Source organism: Protopterus annectens, chromosome 3.part1 (assembly GCF_019279795.1).
Source record: "Protopterus annectens isolate FY-2018-M chromosome 3.part1, PAN1.0, whole genome shotgun sequence".
Lineage (NCBI taxonomy): Eukaryota > Metazoa > Chordata > Ceratodontiformes > Protopteridae > Protopterus > Protopterus annectens.
Window position 1 is genome coordinate 742,331,773 of NC_056732.1, and position 15,054 is coordinate 742,346,826.

Below are 15,054 nucleotides of genomic sequence, written 5' to 3' on the forward strand. Positions count from 1 at the left end.
TAGATTAATCCATATTTATTTGCCCTAATACAATATCTAGCTGATATAAAGAAATCGTCTTTTCCAACTCATTAGACTCTTTTTTTCTGAAATACTTTTATGAACATTTTGAAAAAAAGAAAACATTACAATAAAAGATAAACTTTAAAACATAATACAGGGTAGAAATATGATGGAGTATAGGTTTAAAGAAAAAAAAAGTAACTATTTACAATATATACAAATGCCTGAGACCAACAAAGTAGTAACTGAAACAAAACTATCTTAATATCAGTCCAAAATTAAATAGAAGTAGAAAACAATTCAATAAGGACAAAGACCTTTGTCTAAGGATTATTCTTTAATTTGTTTGGATATATTCTTTCTTCCTTCACTTTGATTTCTTTAATTGCAACTTCCTTTTGTAGAATAAGAAAGTCTTCAAATTTCATTTCTGAGGAAGATTAACAGTTCCTAGAAATAATTTTTTTCTGGCCACAGCAATTATAGACCAAGTTAAATAGAAAAAGTATTTGTTTTATTTATCTACCCCTAAAATATTAAAGAGAGCACTTTCTTTTGTTAAAAAAATGTATCATTCCATAATTCATTAGAAAAGTATTGCATTTTTACCTAAAAATTCTGAACCATGTGGCATTCATAAAACATATGTGACCAATAAGCTTTAATTCATTTATTGCATCTCCAGTAGGTACAGAGATTATTTTGTTATTTTAGCAACTCTAGCAGGCATTATAAATGATCTAAATAGATATTTCCAAGTAAATATACTCTAATAAAGGGTTAAAGATGTATTTTAATAGAGGAAAGAAGTTGATTTTTATTTTTGTCAGTGAACACTATGGGGAATTCTTTAGTAAAAAAGTTCCAAAATTTCTTATCTGAGTTTGAGTAATCATTGGCTAACATTTGGTATATTTTTAAAATTAAATTATTAAATTCTTGATATTTATAATTAATCTGAAATACCATCAATATCCATTTAGGAATTTCAGCTAAAGCAGATTTAGATAAAATAGAAAATTTAGATGGAAAAGATGTTTAAACTATTTGTAAGTAATTTAATTCATTGTTGTTTATGTTAAATTCTAAGCAAATAGCCTCAACAGATTTACATGTAGAACCTTCAAAACATTGGTATCCATAACAAAGACGTGTATTATTCCAATAATTAAAAATATGAAGAGGTAATTTATTCATAAAACTTTTGGTTAATGAAAAGGGAATCAGAGATTTGAACCAAATTTTGTAATTTGAGTTGTTCATTGTTATTCTTTTAAAAAATTCTAAGATTGAATTTATAAAGTTGAATTGGATGGGAAACTTGTAGAAAGTTGGAAAAATGTACAGACAAATAGCCAGAATGGGTCATATAACTTGGAATTTATTAAGCCTAATGAGTTTAGCCTATTAACATTCAGTAATTGCAGATATAGATTTCTCCAATTAGGTATGTAACTTATGTCTAACCAATTAAGGATCATTTTTATAATTGTCACTTTTGAATAAGTTTCTATACCAAGAATGTTCAAACCCCAATGTTTCCATGGTCTAAAGTGATGGTTTATATTCACTCTAGGTTTTTTTTTTTGGATACCATGAAAAGTTTGTAAGTAATCTATTTATTATTGTTGCTTCTTATTTGGTAGAAATACAAGAGATTCTGTTATATATAAAATTTTGGGGATTACAAATGACTTAATACTGTATAATCTATCTTCATATGATAAGTATATTTTATGCCAAGAATTAATGAGATTAGTTAAAGCAATTATTGCTTTTTCACAATTATAATTTATGGTTTCATTTGCAGTGTTGCACCCTAAGTATATATTTTTAGATTCTTCACCAAAACATTAAATATTTAGATTTAATAGGTTTTTCAAATTAATAAAATGATGTTTCAATGTGGAGCTATTAAAGTGTAAATTTCGCATTCTTTGAAAATTATCAATTATTTTGCTTAATTCTTCTTAGGCTTCTGGAGTATGGTTAATTGCTAGAAGAATATTGTCAGCAAACAACATTAGTTTAGGGTTATGATCTTTGTTAAATTCTAAACCTAGGATTTTGGTATTTGAATTAATGAAGACTGCAAATATTCCTATATCTAAACTGAATAATGGGAGAGGAGATGACCATGTTTTAGTTAAATTTATGAAATTAGAAGCATATGAACCTAACTTTACATATGCTTTATTATTATTATTATTGGTATTCTTTAGCAACATAATGAGATTGGGAGGAAAGTCAAACAGCTGTAACACATTAAATAAGTAATCCCAAAGTATAGAATCAAACACTTTTTCAATATCTAGACTGATAAACAAATATTCAGTTGCCCTACTATTTATCACATTTATCAGTGTAATTAATCTTTTAATGTTATTAGAAGTTTGTCTTTTGTGAATAAGTACTGATTGGTCTAGTCCAATTACTGCTGATAAAGTTCTTTTATTCTATCAGCTAAGATCAACATAAATTATTTATAATCTACATTAAGCAAAGGGATAGTCTGATAAGAAGAGAATTATTGAGGGTCTTTACCTTCTTTCAAAATTGGAGTAACTTATCAAGTTTTTCCACGAAATAAAGATTTGCTCTATTTGTTGTACTTTTGAAAAAATATTTTGTAAAATAATTATAATCTTTTGGGAAAATAATTTATATAATTCAGGTATTATTCCTTAATTTCTAGGAGATTTATTAGATCTGATAATTTTTATTTTTTGAATAATTTCTTGTAAAAAAATAGGTTTGAATAAATTATTTTTGTGAAAGAGATCTTTTTAATTTAAGTGGAATCAATATTGTCAATTAGATGTTTCCCCTTATATATATTTGGTTTATTTAAGAGTAAATAGTGATTTCTAAAATCTTCTAAGATATCACAGATATCTGGATATATTTTATTTGTGGTGGGATTTTTCATTTCTTTAATACTTTGACTTGTTTGAAACTTAAGTCTTTTGGTTATATTTCTTATATGTTTAGGAGATTTTGAATAGCAAGATATCTTAATTATTCTAAGGCTAACTCAGTTTTATGAGATACTGTTTTAATATATTTATTATTCAACTTTCTTATCTCATCTTTGTTTTGGCCAGACATGCCTTCATCGGTTTTTATATTTTATTTTAATTTTAATTGTATCTCTAACAATTCTTTCTTTTATTCTTTTAGTTTATGTTTGTGCCAGGAAATTGTTTTTCAATTAATATATTCTTTGAATGAATCTCACATCATTGTTTGATTAGAGTTAGACATTTCATCGAATAATAAAAAACTATCTCTTCTAATAACAACATTTTATAGTTTATTTTAGTGATATATGTCACAATTCTATTAATAAAAGCAAGGTTTGTGAAATTTCTTTCTATTTTTAAGATTAAAGCATTATGGTCTGAGAAAGGACATGATATTATACTGAAGTTAGTTATTTTAGTTGTGATATTTTGAGAAATTAATAATTTATCAATTCTCATTTGAATACCATAGTTAAAAGAGTAATGGGGTGAAATTTAAAGATTCTTATCTTTGAAGTTAACTGTATCTTTTGTATTGAAGGTATCTTTCCATTTTTAGAAAGATTTAGCTATAGGAAGTAATTTGAATGTTCTACTTGAATTAGATTCAGACAATTAAAATCACTGCTTAGAACTAAATTACCTTTATAGTTGTTTATTTTAAAAGTCAGCTGTTTTTGTTATTTTGTCTCCCATTCCAGGAAACAAATATAAATTTGCCAAAATCCAAATCCTGTCACAATATTTATAGTAATCAACATAACTAAGTCCTGTTTATTTAATGTTTAAAAAAAATGTGAGGTATTTGTATCTCTTTTTCCATAAAATTGCTACTCTTCTTCTTTTAGATTTGAAAGAAGAGTGAGATAAAGTTATATACTTGACAAAGTTGCAAAACTGAGTATCCATTTATTGTGAAAATTAGTTTCCTGAGGAAATAAAACATGATGTTTATTAAGTTCTAAGTATTTTTGTAAATGTGCCCTTTTTCGGATTATTTAGATCATTAACATTTAATAATAATAAGTTCATTGACATATTTAAGAAAAAAATGATTTGTTAAAATGAAGTGTAATCTTGTAATTAACATATTTGACTGAACTAAGGTCTTGGTCAAAAGAGAAAAACAAACATTAATAAAGTAACATATTTTTTCATTACAATCATATTCACAGAATAAATATTATTCCTAGTCCACTTCTGAGAAAATTGTTTCTCAAGACTAACTCTCCCCAGCACATATATGCCAAAAAAAGTATTCACTATAACATATTGGGAGAGCTCAGCAGTAATAAACAAGTGTTATGGGAATTTGAGGAAAGAAGAAAAAAACAAGAAGTCTAAAAAGATTATATTCAAAGTCATTTCTAGATTTGACTATAAATCCGTGTGTTAATAACCCACAAACCTTTATTCTAAAAGAGTGAATCATTACAACAGTTGCAAGAAAAATCATTCAATTTACAATAGTATCACTAGAATTTCCCTCTACTGATCCAAGATTTGTATAATTGTCAAATCTCTACCACTTGGAAGTGATTCTATGTTTTATACTGAAGTACCCACTCAACAAAAACATAGGGTGTCAGAACTTATGCCTAATAAAGTGAGCTAGAAGTAGTTTCATGAATTTGAATTTTATCAGATAGTAAATTTCTTTGATTTATCATCTTATTAGAATTTGGCATCTTTTGGTTACAATAACTTCAAGACTTCTCTAAGATGTCAGTAAATAGAACCATGACCTGATATGACATAATAACACTCTCAACTTATACTCTTCCTAGCATCAATCGCAATTGTGTTGATCTGTTTTCATAACATAATAGGATGAATTATATTTAAAACCCAGACAACATGAGGTCAACTTTGATGTTCAGGCACTGAAGTAGAATAATGTGGAAGTAGTGAGAAACAATGCTTTGTCAGACACCCTCTCCAGGAGCAAGGGGTTTCCTGTCAACAGGGTAGTTTTACCCTGATGATGGGGCAATGCCATAATTATGAGGTCTGATCACCAGCAAAAAAAAAATACCGGGAAACAATTGGGGATAGAGCTAACTGACATTATAAGGAGTGTTGTATGCGAAGGTACTAGCTCTGTCAAGTAGAGGTATATTTAAAAAAATGTTTTTTACCATAGCTTGTAGATCTAGAATGTGTGATGCTGCAGATTGCTTTACCCACTCTATCCACCTATCTACAGTTGTAGCCTCAGCCCTGGGAATGGAAGTGTATTACCTGCAGGAGTAGTGATATTAACATTAATGCTAAATAGTAAATAGCATGAATCAATTCTTTAGATACAAAATGTAAAATAAGTAATGCTAAATAGCAAGGGGCATGAATCAATTATTTAGCAATAGGATGTCAAAAAAAAAAGAAAGAAAGAAAACCTGAATGCCTTTTGATGAAGATTATGAGCCAATTCATACATTTTTTTCCTCTTTTACCATTGACTATAAGTTATAGGTGTTAATACATCTTTTGTAACAGAAATTAAGGAAAAATCACTATAGTTAGAATAGACGGAATGTGAATGTAGACTTTAAAACTCATAAAAATGAAATGTCACTGTAAAAATGTGTTTAACTGTATTATTGAAACAAAATAGAAATATACAGTATATCATTAATTGGTGTTCTGTTCAATCAACTTAATGCTAAATCATTAAATCTTTATAAAGAAATGCTGCCAGAAGTCCTTTTAAAAGAAAGATAATAAAAGTGGAAGTCTTCTGCCCTCTAGTGATAATACTCAAAGCAGCAGCAGCGCAAGTGATAATTTTATTTATTTGTGGAAGGAAGTGCTATTACTAAATCAAAAATGCATTTAAACACTACATCAAAACAGAATACATTATGGGTATCAAAAACAGTTGTGATAAGTTGGAAATTCAAAGCTGTCAGTTTACTCTACGATCCTCCATCCTTCTTTAAGGACTTCCTTGATGAATGAGATTCACTTCAAAAGCTAAGTAAAAATGTGAGAAGCAGCCATCTGTATAGAAATGGCTAAGGCTTATGTTCATTGTAATTTATTTTACCTAAGTTTTATACATTTTCCATAACAACTAGAGAAAGTGAATGAAGTCATATCCCGTTAATATATGAGACTTCACAATAGCACAATTTCTTTTATGTTATTTATTGGATTTCTGGTATTCTGAAAATGTAATCATAAAAGCTAACTATGGAAAATTGTATCTGACTTCTTTTATTAAATTTACAGATTGACTTTCATCACTATGGTCTGTGAATTTAGACAAAGTAAATATGCATTATTAACATCTATACAGCAGAAACATCAAAGGCAATATAAGGAAAATGCTAAATAGTTTGCAACATCTAACACATAATATAAAGAGCTGTGATACTAGCAGTCACAATGCTGAGTTTGTGTAAAATGAAAGAACATTGAAAGTCTGATATGTAATAACTAAACTTGTATTTTCTGAAATCTCTTAGTCTCATTAATCTTTAATAAAAATATCCAAAAGAAGACAGGCTGCATAGAGTAAAATGCACCATTATAAATAATTTCAGTGGTAATAAGACAAAAGTTGCTTTGTCAGCACTATATGTAACTCTTTTTTGTTTTTCACTTAAGATTATTTCAACATGAATTACTGTTGTCATTCTGATATTTCTTAGCTTATTATATACACTAAGCTCTCTATGTGTAAACATGACAACACATATTTTAGTAATGCTGTTATAATATGCCAAAATAATGGTGTTATCAATTTGAAATTCCTTATTTAAATCCATTTGAATTTATAGCATTCAAGAATTGTTTAAACAAGGCCATAAAGATTTTGGGTCTATATTACCTTATCAAAAATTAATTTAATTGAATGGCACTTTACATCAGAGTGCCATTCATTGTGATGTTTATAGTGAGATCACGGTACAGTGAAGATCGGAAAATTTGCCCTTTCCTCACTGTAGTACAACCTCAGAGTTGGTATATCTAATTAGTGGAGCTAATTTGATAAATGGCATTTTCAATGTAAGTGCCATTCGATTAAATTACATTTTGATTATGTAATACAGACTCAAAGATTTTATTGCTTATTTGTTAAAAAGCAGTAGCCAATTAATCCACTTAGTTAATAATATTCGTCAGTTGTCAGGTTAACAAAACAAATGCCCTCATCAAAACTAACAGGTATGAACTGACAGACAGAAGAATGAAAATGCATATGCACATATAGAATTATTTAAAAAAATGTGGTTGTTTAATGAAGGTATCATAAGGATGAAACAGCAGAAGGAGGACTTGAGTATGCTTAATTCCACCCCCACATTTTGGGCTTTCCATAAAAATCTGATTCATCAACTGCCATGGTGAAGTGAGAAATGTCTCCTTGAGCCCAACAATACAAGTCCACAACCAACAGCATGAACCATATGCAACCATCATCTCTCAGAATCACGAATGGAAATTCCCTTAAAATATATCCAATATATTTTTTAACAGTAAATGTATATCTCAGTCATGAAAACACATCAAAATTGTTATGTAAAGAAGCAGTCATATCAAGTAAAGAGAAAAAAGGGAAAAAAATATTAACAGCTCTATAGTACCTCTGTCCAATAAGCCACCACCATATCAGAGCAGTGATACGGATCAAATATACAAGTCCACCATCTAAGAGCAACAATGCAGACCAAATGCAAAATAAATCTACTTCTTTAATTTCTTGTAGACAGCTCATCATCACAATTAACAAAGACCATTGTGAATATTTTAGTCTAAGACATTATATTTATTTTATAGTATATATATATATATATATATATATATATATATATATATATATATATATATATATATATATTTATATATGAAATATACTGGTTTATTATTCTTAAATGAGTGCAAAACTAGGAAGCAGAAAATAATCAGTATTCATTAAAAGAGATGAAGTCCCTCCCACTTCCTGTTCTATGACAACTTTTCCAAACAAATTAAAAATGTTCAAATGAATCTTTTAAACTGTAAGCAACAAATGAATTATTTATGCAAAACTAGACTTAAACTTCTAATATACATATATTTTTTTCTCTTAAATATATTAGAAAAGTTAAAATGCTTAATGTATGCTAGTGTAATGAAATGTTATGTGTTGCAATAGAAAAGAAAGAAATCATATATCTTTTATATATGAATGAAATATATGTCTCTAGGAAATTATTATGAAATCAGGAAAAGTAATTCACAAAAAAAAAAAAAGAAAAAAACACTTAATCTGATGACTCTGATACGATAAATAAAAAGAAAAATAAATTAAATTTACTTAAGTGATGATGAAAGTAACATATTATTTTTTAGAAGATATGTTTTTGGAAACTTCTGTTTGTTCTTTTTTTGTTTACATCTGACCAACTGTCTTTCTCTGTTGACATTTTAAAAGTGGATGGTAACCACTCCATATCATCTAAAAGTAAGATGATCTTATTATTTGTGATAAAAAATAGTACTTTCTCTGTGGTAGAAAATATTCTAGTGCCAGAAGACAGTTGAAGTTTTATTTTTGAAGGAAAAATGAGTTGTGGTTTGATTCCATTCTTTTTGAGGTGCTTTATTAATGTCCATGTTTTCTTCCTACGTTCCTTAGTCTTAGATGAATAGTCATTATCAAATCTGGTAATACACTGTTCAAATTTTACCAGAGCTTTTAACCAGGCAGATTTTAACACCAATTCTTTATCTAAACAGGATAAACATTTGACTATGATAGATCTTGGTTTAGATGTTGTGGTGATAGTAGCTGATTTACCAGTTGATCTGTGAGCTCTTTCTATACCAAAATAATGACTTTCTTGTAGACTAAGCACCTTAGGAATCCATGTTGTTAGAAAGGAGAGGAATCTTCTGTCCTTTCTGTTAGACCAAAGATTCTTATCTTATTTCTTCTATCTCTCTCTCTCTCTTTTCTCCAAGTCACCTAGTTTCTCTACCAACCAGGAATATTAATTTTTTTAATTGACATTTGAGATTAATTTTCTTTAAGCCTAGTTTCAATGTCAGATACTGCATTCTCAATATCTGATATTTTTGTTTGAAGCTGTTGGAATAAGTATTTGAAAATATTGCTTTGCTTTAAACTGTTTTCTTTCATTTCTTGAAGTTTATCTTAAAAAGCAACTATTTTAATAGTCGAGTCTTGCAGTGCTGATGTCACCTGATGGAGTTCTTTCTTCATAGCAGAGTCTGTGTGATTGTTTTTTGAGTTGCTCATCCTTCAGATTATTAGAATATTCTTCTCTTAAATACTTTGACAGGAAATTTTCTTCAAACTAATACCAAATTTTGTAATATGATAGAAAAAAGTATTCAGAAAAATGTAGATATTGATTAAAGTGATAAAATAATAAATTTTCCTGTCAATAATTTAAAAAATATGCAGAGCTCCAAAACAGAGCTGTTAACGCTGTGCCATCTAGGCTCTGCCCCCTCAGTAGTCTCTTTTTCTGTTAACTTTTTTACTTTCCATGTTTGTTCACTGCCTTTTTTTCCTTAAACATGTTTTGCAAGTATTGCACTACACTATTCATAATCATTTCCTGATTTTTTCTGTTTCTTCTTTTACATTTTTATTTTTCTCGTTACACTACCACCTTCATTTACTAATCTGCTTAAGTAATTCAATACTTTTTTCTCTGTTTCCTTGTAAAAATATCTTTGCTTATATAACAATTATTGTACTTTGTTCTTGATTTCTTTCCTGTAGTCTTTTTTCTTAATCAAAGTACTGTCTGTTACTATGTTCTAAATCTTGCAATGCATCATTATATGTTCTTTTATATGTGTCTTTTTTTTACTTTTCTCACATTATATTGCCAATGTAAAAACATTTTTTATACTTTTCCTTAAATATCGTTCACCATTCAGACCATTTTTTTTTAAAAAAATGTTCTCACAGTATTATGATCTTTCCAAAACTGTATTATCAATCTCTTTCCTTCTTCATTCCATGCTTTCTCATTTATACTTTTTTATTCCTTAACCTATTTCTATATAGTCCTTGTTTTTCTTTATCTCTTGCCATATTGCAAGATGTTCAGAACATCCTGTTTCATCTTCCTCCCCTTCTCCTATAACTAAACCTTCTGATACTAAAAGCTAATCTATTTATGTTCTATGCATTTCCCTTTTGTTTGCAAGAGCATGAATTTCTGTCCAACCACATATTAGAAGTTCTAATATTTTTCTTATATAATTTCCTGTCTTTTTAGGCATACCTCTTAAATTACAGTGAAAGTCCCCTGCTACTATAGTATTCATACTTATCACTGCATAGTCTACAATCTGATGAAATAAGCTGTCCCTTTGTTTGCAATTATTATAAGCAAATAATGTTATAATTCTAATACCAATCTTTTCCATTTTAAATCTACACTAGTTAATATTTCCATTTTTACTAAACTTACAGATAATATTTTATTGCATTTCTATTCCAGAGCATCTCTCATTTCACAAATTCCAGATTATCTCTCCTCCCCATAGTTTTTCTTTTTGCAATCTTTCTTTATTTGATAAACACCTTGTGTCTTCTGAGGTTCATAGGTAGGTACTAGGCTATTGGCCCTAGGGCCTAATAAGCCTAGCCAAAAATGTACCCTGGCTTTCACCGCCCAAGAAAATAATTTTCCTGTGCCCCTGTTGAGCAGAGCCACAGAAGTGATCCCTGGGGTGAATTTCCTATTTCCCATCCAATCATCAAGATTTTTCTTGAAGAGTGCTAATGAGGAGCTCTGTTTGACATAGACAGGAAGCCTGTTCCAGAGTATGGGAAGTCTCTGGGACAGGAATCTATCCCTCCAGCATGTTCTGTTTATTGTGGTGACAAAGTTTAGGTCCCTAGAGCATGTAGCTTGGAGGAATTGGGATTTCTTTAAGTGGAGCATGTCCAACAGCTCTGGGTTTGACATAGTTTTGTATGTTAGGCAGAGATTGCCTCTGAGTAGGCGATATGTGACAGACTAAAGCTGGAGTTTTTTTAGACAGTCTGCATCGAGCATCTGTTTAAGGCCAGTAATCCACTTTCTGAGGTATTTCTGTGGCCTTTCCAGTTGTTGTAGATGTCTTGTGAGGTACATACCAAAAGGGGCGTTGTACTCTATAATGGGTCTAATGAGTGATGAGTAGAGGGGAACAATGACCTATTTTTTTCTGGATGAGAAACCTTTTATGATGAGGTGAGGCACGTAGAAGGATTTCCTGACCACTCTGGCGATGTGATTATCAAAGGAGAGACTACTGTCCACCTGTGTCCCAAGGTCTCTTATCACATTTTCGGCATTAAGTAGACTACCAGCTATGTGGTAGTTCATGGGTACAGAGTTTTTACCAAAGGAGATGACAATACACTTTTTGGCATTGAGCTTCAGGCCATGGCTTTGACACCAGGTATCTGTCTCAGTGAGGCCCTTTTGTAGTATGTCCACATCGTTGGGAGTTTTGATTATGGCTCCTAGTTTGCAGTCATCTGCAAACTTTGTTAACCAAAGACCTTTCTGTTTTAGCCTGTAATTCAGAGAAGTAGATACCAAACAGGAGAGGACCCAGGACTGAACCCTGTGGTACTCCACTTGTCACTGGTCTGAAGTCAGATTTGGAGTCCGTTACTTTCACAGTGTGGGTTCTGTCCATGAGTCAACTGGCAACCCATCTTGTGACATAGGGATTTATACCTTGTTTAGTGAGCTTATCTATAATTCCAGAGTGGAGGATGGTGTCGAAAGCCTTGGCGAGATCTAGATAAGCTGTGTGAACCACTTTACCCTCATCTATGGCTTTCGTGACTGCTTCAAAGAAGTCAATCAGGTTTTGGAGTTTTGATATGCCTTTTACAAATCCGAACTGGGTAGGGTCCAGAGTTTGAAGATTACCAATGTCTTTGTTTATGTGTTCCATGATGATATGTTCCATGGCCTTGCAGACCAGGCTCATCAGGCTAATGGGGCAGTAGTTCCCTGGGTCCATCATGGCTCCCCCTTTGTGGAATGGGATAACCATTGCAGTGTGCCATTCAGTGGGCACAGAGCCTGAGGTGAAGCTATGACTGAACATGGTACTTAGGTAGGGTGCCAGTTCATTCTGAAGTTCATGTAGAACACAGCCTGGGGTATTGTCAGGTCCCATGGATGCTGTGTTTTTGCCTTTGGAGAGTGTGTTTTTTACTTGTGCAGCTGTGATTACAGGAACTTTGCATTCTTCCTGTATAGAGATGGGCCCTCTAGGAGTTGAGGGGGGGGGGTAAAGTTAGCACTGAACCTATCTGCTAGGATGCTGGCAATATCAGTTGGTTCTGTATACTTAGTGCCATTGTGCTGTAACTCTGAGCAGATCTGAGTGTTGCCATTGAGATTCTTGACATAGCTATAGAATGCATTGTGGTTGTCTTTAGAGTCAGTGGCAATTTTGCTTTCATAACTAGCTTTGGAGGATTTTATGAGGGATCTCAGCTTCTTACTGAGGTTGACCAGGGAGTTCCTCCAGTCATTGGATTTTTCTCTTTTTTGCAACAGTTTCTTTCTTCTGTTGTAGAGTTTGTCTATTGCAGAGTACCACCAGATTGGCTTCCTTTTTTTGGAGGATAGCATCTTGGTTCTATTAGGGATAGCATGATCCATGCAGTCATGTAAGTGCTTATAAAGTGCATTTGTGTAGGATTCAGCAGTCATACCTCTATTGTCCATCTGTGTGGGTGTCATGAAGTTTGCCACTTCTGTCTTAAGAAGTGTGAAGTTGGCTTTGGAGAAGTTTTTTACAGTGGTTTCCCTAATTAGGGATGGGGGCGGTATGTGGATGTCTAGGTTGATTAGCTTGTGGTCAGATCTGACTAACGAGGAATTGACCTCTGCTGTGGAACACCGGTTGCCCATGTTGGTAATGACCAGGTCTAGGATATTGCTGCCCCTAGTGGGGGTGTGAATAAGTTGATCCAATGCACTGGAATTTATGAATTCCAGAAAACGTTTAGCAAAGGAGTTGGCACATGAGTAGTGTTCCCAGTTAATGGTGGGGTAGTTGAAATCGCCCATTATTAAAGTGTTGAGTTGTACCCTAATACTTTCCAGTGTATCAAGAAATGAGGAGTGGGTATCCTGGGGCATGGCGGGGGGTCTGTAACAAGCTATAATTTGGATCTAATATACTTACATCTATATCACATGCATTGCACTATTCCAAAATCCCTATTCTTCTTACTATATTCTTGATACTGTTCACATTTACAAAGAGTACTTGATTTATTTATTTATTTTTTATTTTCCTTTAGATTCATGGTTTCATGAGTTCAAAGCTAATTACTAGGCTAGCTTCCTCAATGGACCATTTTAGGGCTTGCCAGTTTCCCTCCCAAAGGTGAGAATCAAACAACCTTAACCACTTTACCAAGCCGCAAATGTTAGCTGCATATTTTCTTGTTCATCCTTTTTTTTTTCTTTTGTATTTATCCCTTTCCATTTTCTTTTTTCCATTTTTACCCTTTTACCAATATAATTATTTTTTCTTTTACTGTCTTCTATTTTTTCTTTTTTATCACTTATTTCAGAGCCCTTTTCTAGCCCCTTTTGTTATTTTTCTCATCTAATTTTCTTCTATTTCTACTACTTCGAAAATTTCTTCTCATTGTTCATTTTCTTCTATTTCTTTTTCTTTTTTCCTTACTCTTATTTTCATTTTTACAACCCATCCATAAATGTCCAATTTTCTTACATTAATAACATGTTAATTCACATTTTTGCATCATGTCCCATTCCCCACAAATACAATATTTTCTTTTATCACATTTATCATTCTTGGTATATGTATCATTTTGCTTTCTATTAAAAAAATAAATAAAATCCTATCCACCAGTCCATAAACCCCTTTTTCTGATAAACTTTTGCAATGTCCAGTACTTCCTTATATACAGTTTTAAATGTCCTTTCAAAGTCTTTCTTTCCACCTCTGTTCAAAATTGTACTTAGGTGTCCTTTTTGTTTCTGCATTGAAAGCTTTGATCACATAAAGATTCTATGTACAGTCTTTCTTTTTTTCATATTTTCTGATAAAATGTTCCATTGAAAAACCACTGTCAAATATAATGTCACAAAATGTCACAAAATGCCATGCCAATGCCAGTGTCACAACCCATCCATAAATGTCCAATTTTCTTACATTAATAACATGTTAATTCACATTTTTGCATCATGTCCCATTCCCCACAAATACAATATTTTCTTTTATCACATTTATCATTCTTGGTATATGTATCATTTTGCTTTCTGTTAAAAAAAACATTTAAATCCTATCCACCAGTCCATAAACCCCTTTTTCTGATAAACTTTTGCAATGTCCAGTACTTCCTTATATACAGTTTTTAAATGTCCTTTCAAAGTCTTTCTTTCCACCTCTGTTCAAAATTGTACTTAGGTGTCCTTTTTGTTTCTGCACTGAATGCTTTGATCACATAAAGATTCCATGTACAGTCTTTCTTTTTTTCATATTCTCTGATAAAATTTTCCATTGAAAAACCACTGTCAAATATAATGTCACAAAATGCCTCTTTGTTAATATGAATAAATGCTCTTACCTCATGTTCTTTTACACCCAAAGGAGCTAATTAATTGTCTCACTCTTCCTATCTGACCATTTCTTAGTCTTCTTTACTTTGAATCCTTGCTACATACTTCCATTTTTCATTTTCTTCTGTCTCTTTCATTTATGCTACCCCCTTTTTGCCTTCTTTTACTTCTTCCATCTCACTGCTATTCTTCAGGATTGCCTCTGCATCCTCATTTTGTATTTTATCCATAATGACCCTTCAGAAAATGTCTCCTTCATTTTCTGGCTCACTCTATACCAACATTTCTTTAAGTAAATCATCCCACAATCCTCCTGACAGGAGGGCTGTAATTATGCATCCATCATTTGCTGACTAATCTTCATCAAACAGATTTCTTTGAAACTACTCCTCCGAATCCTGCACACATTCTCCATTCTTGAAATATATATTTTTTTCTGTTCCATT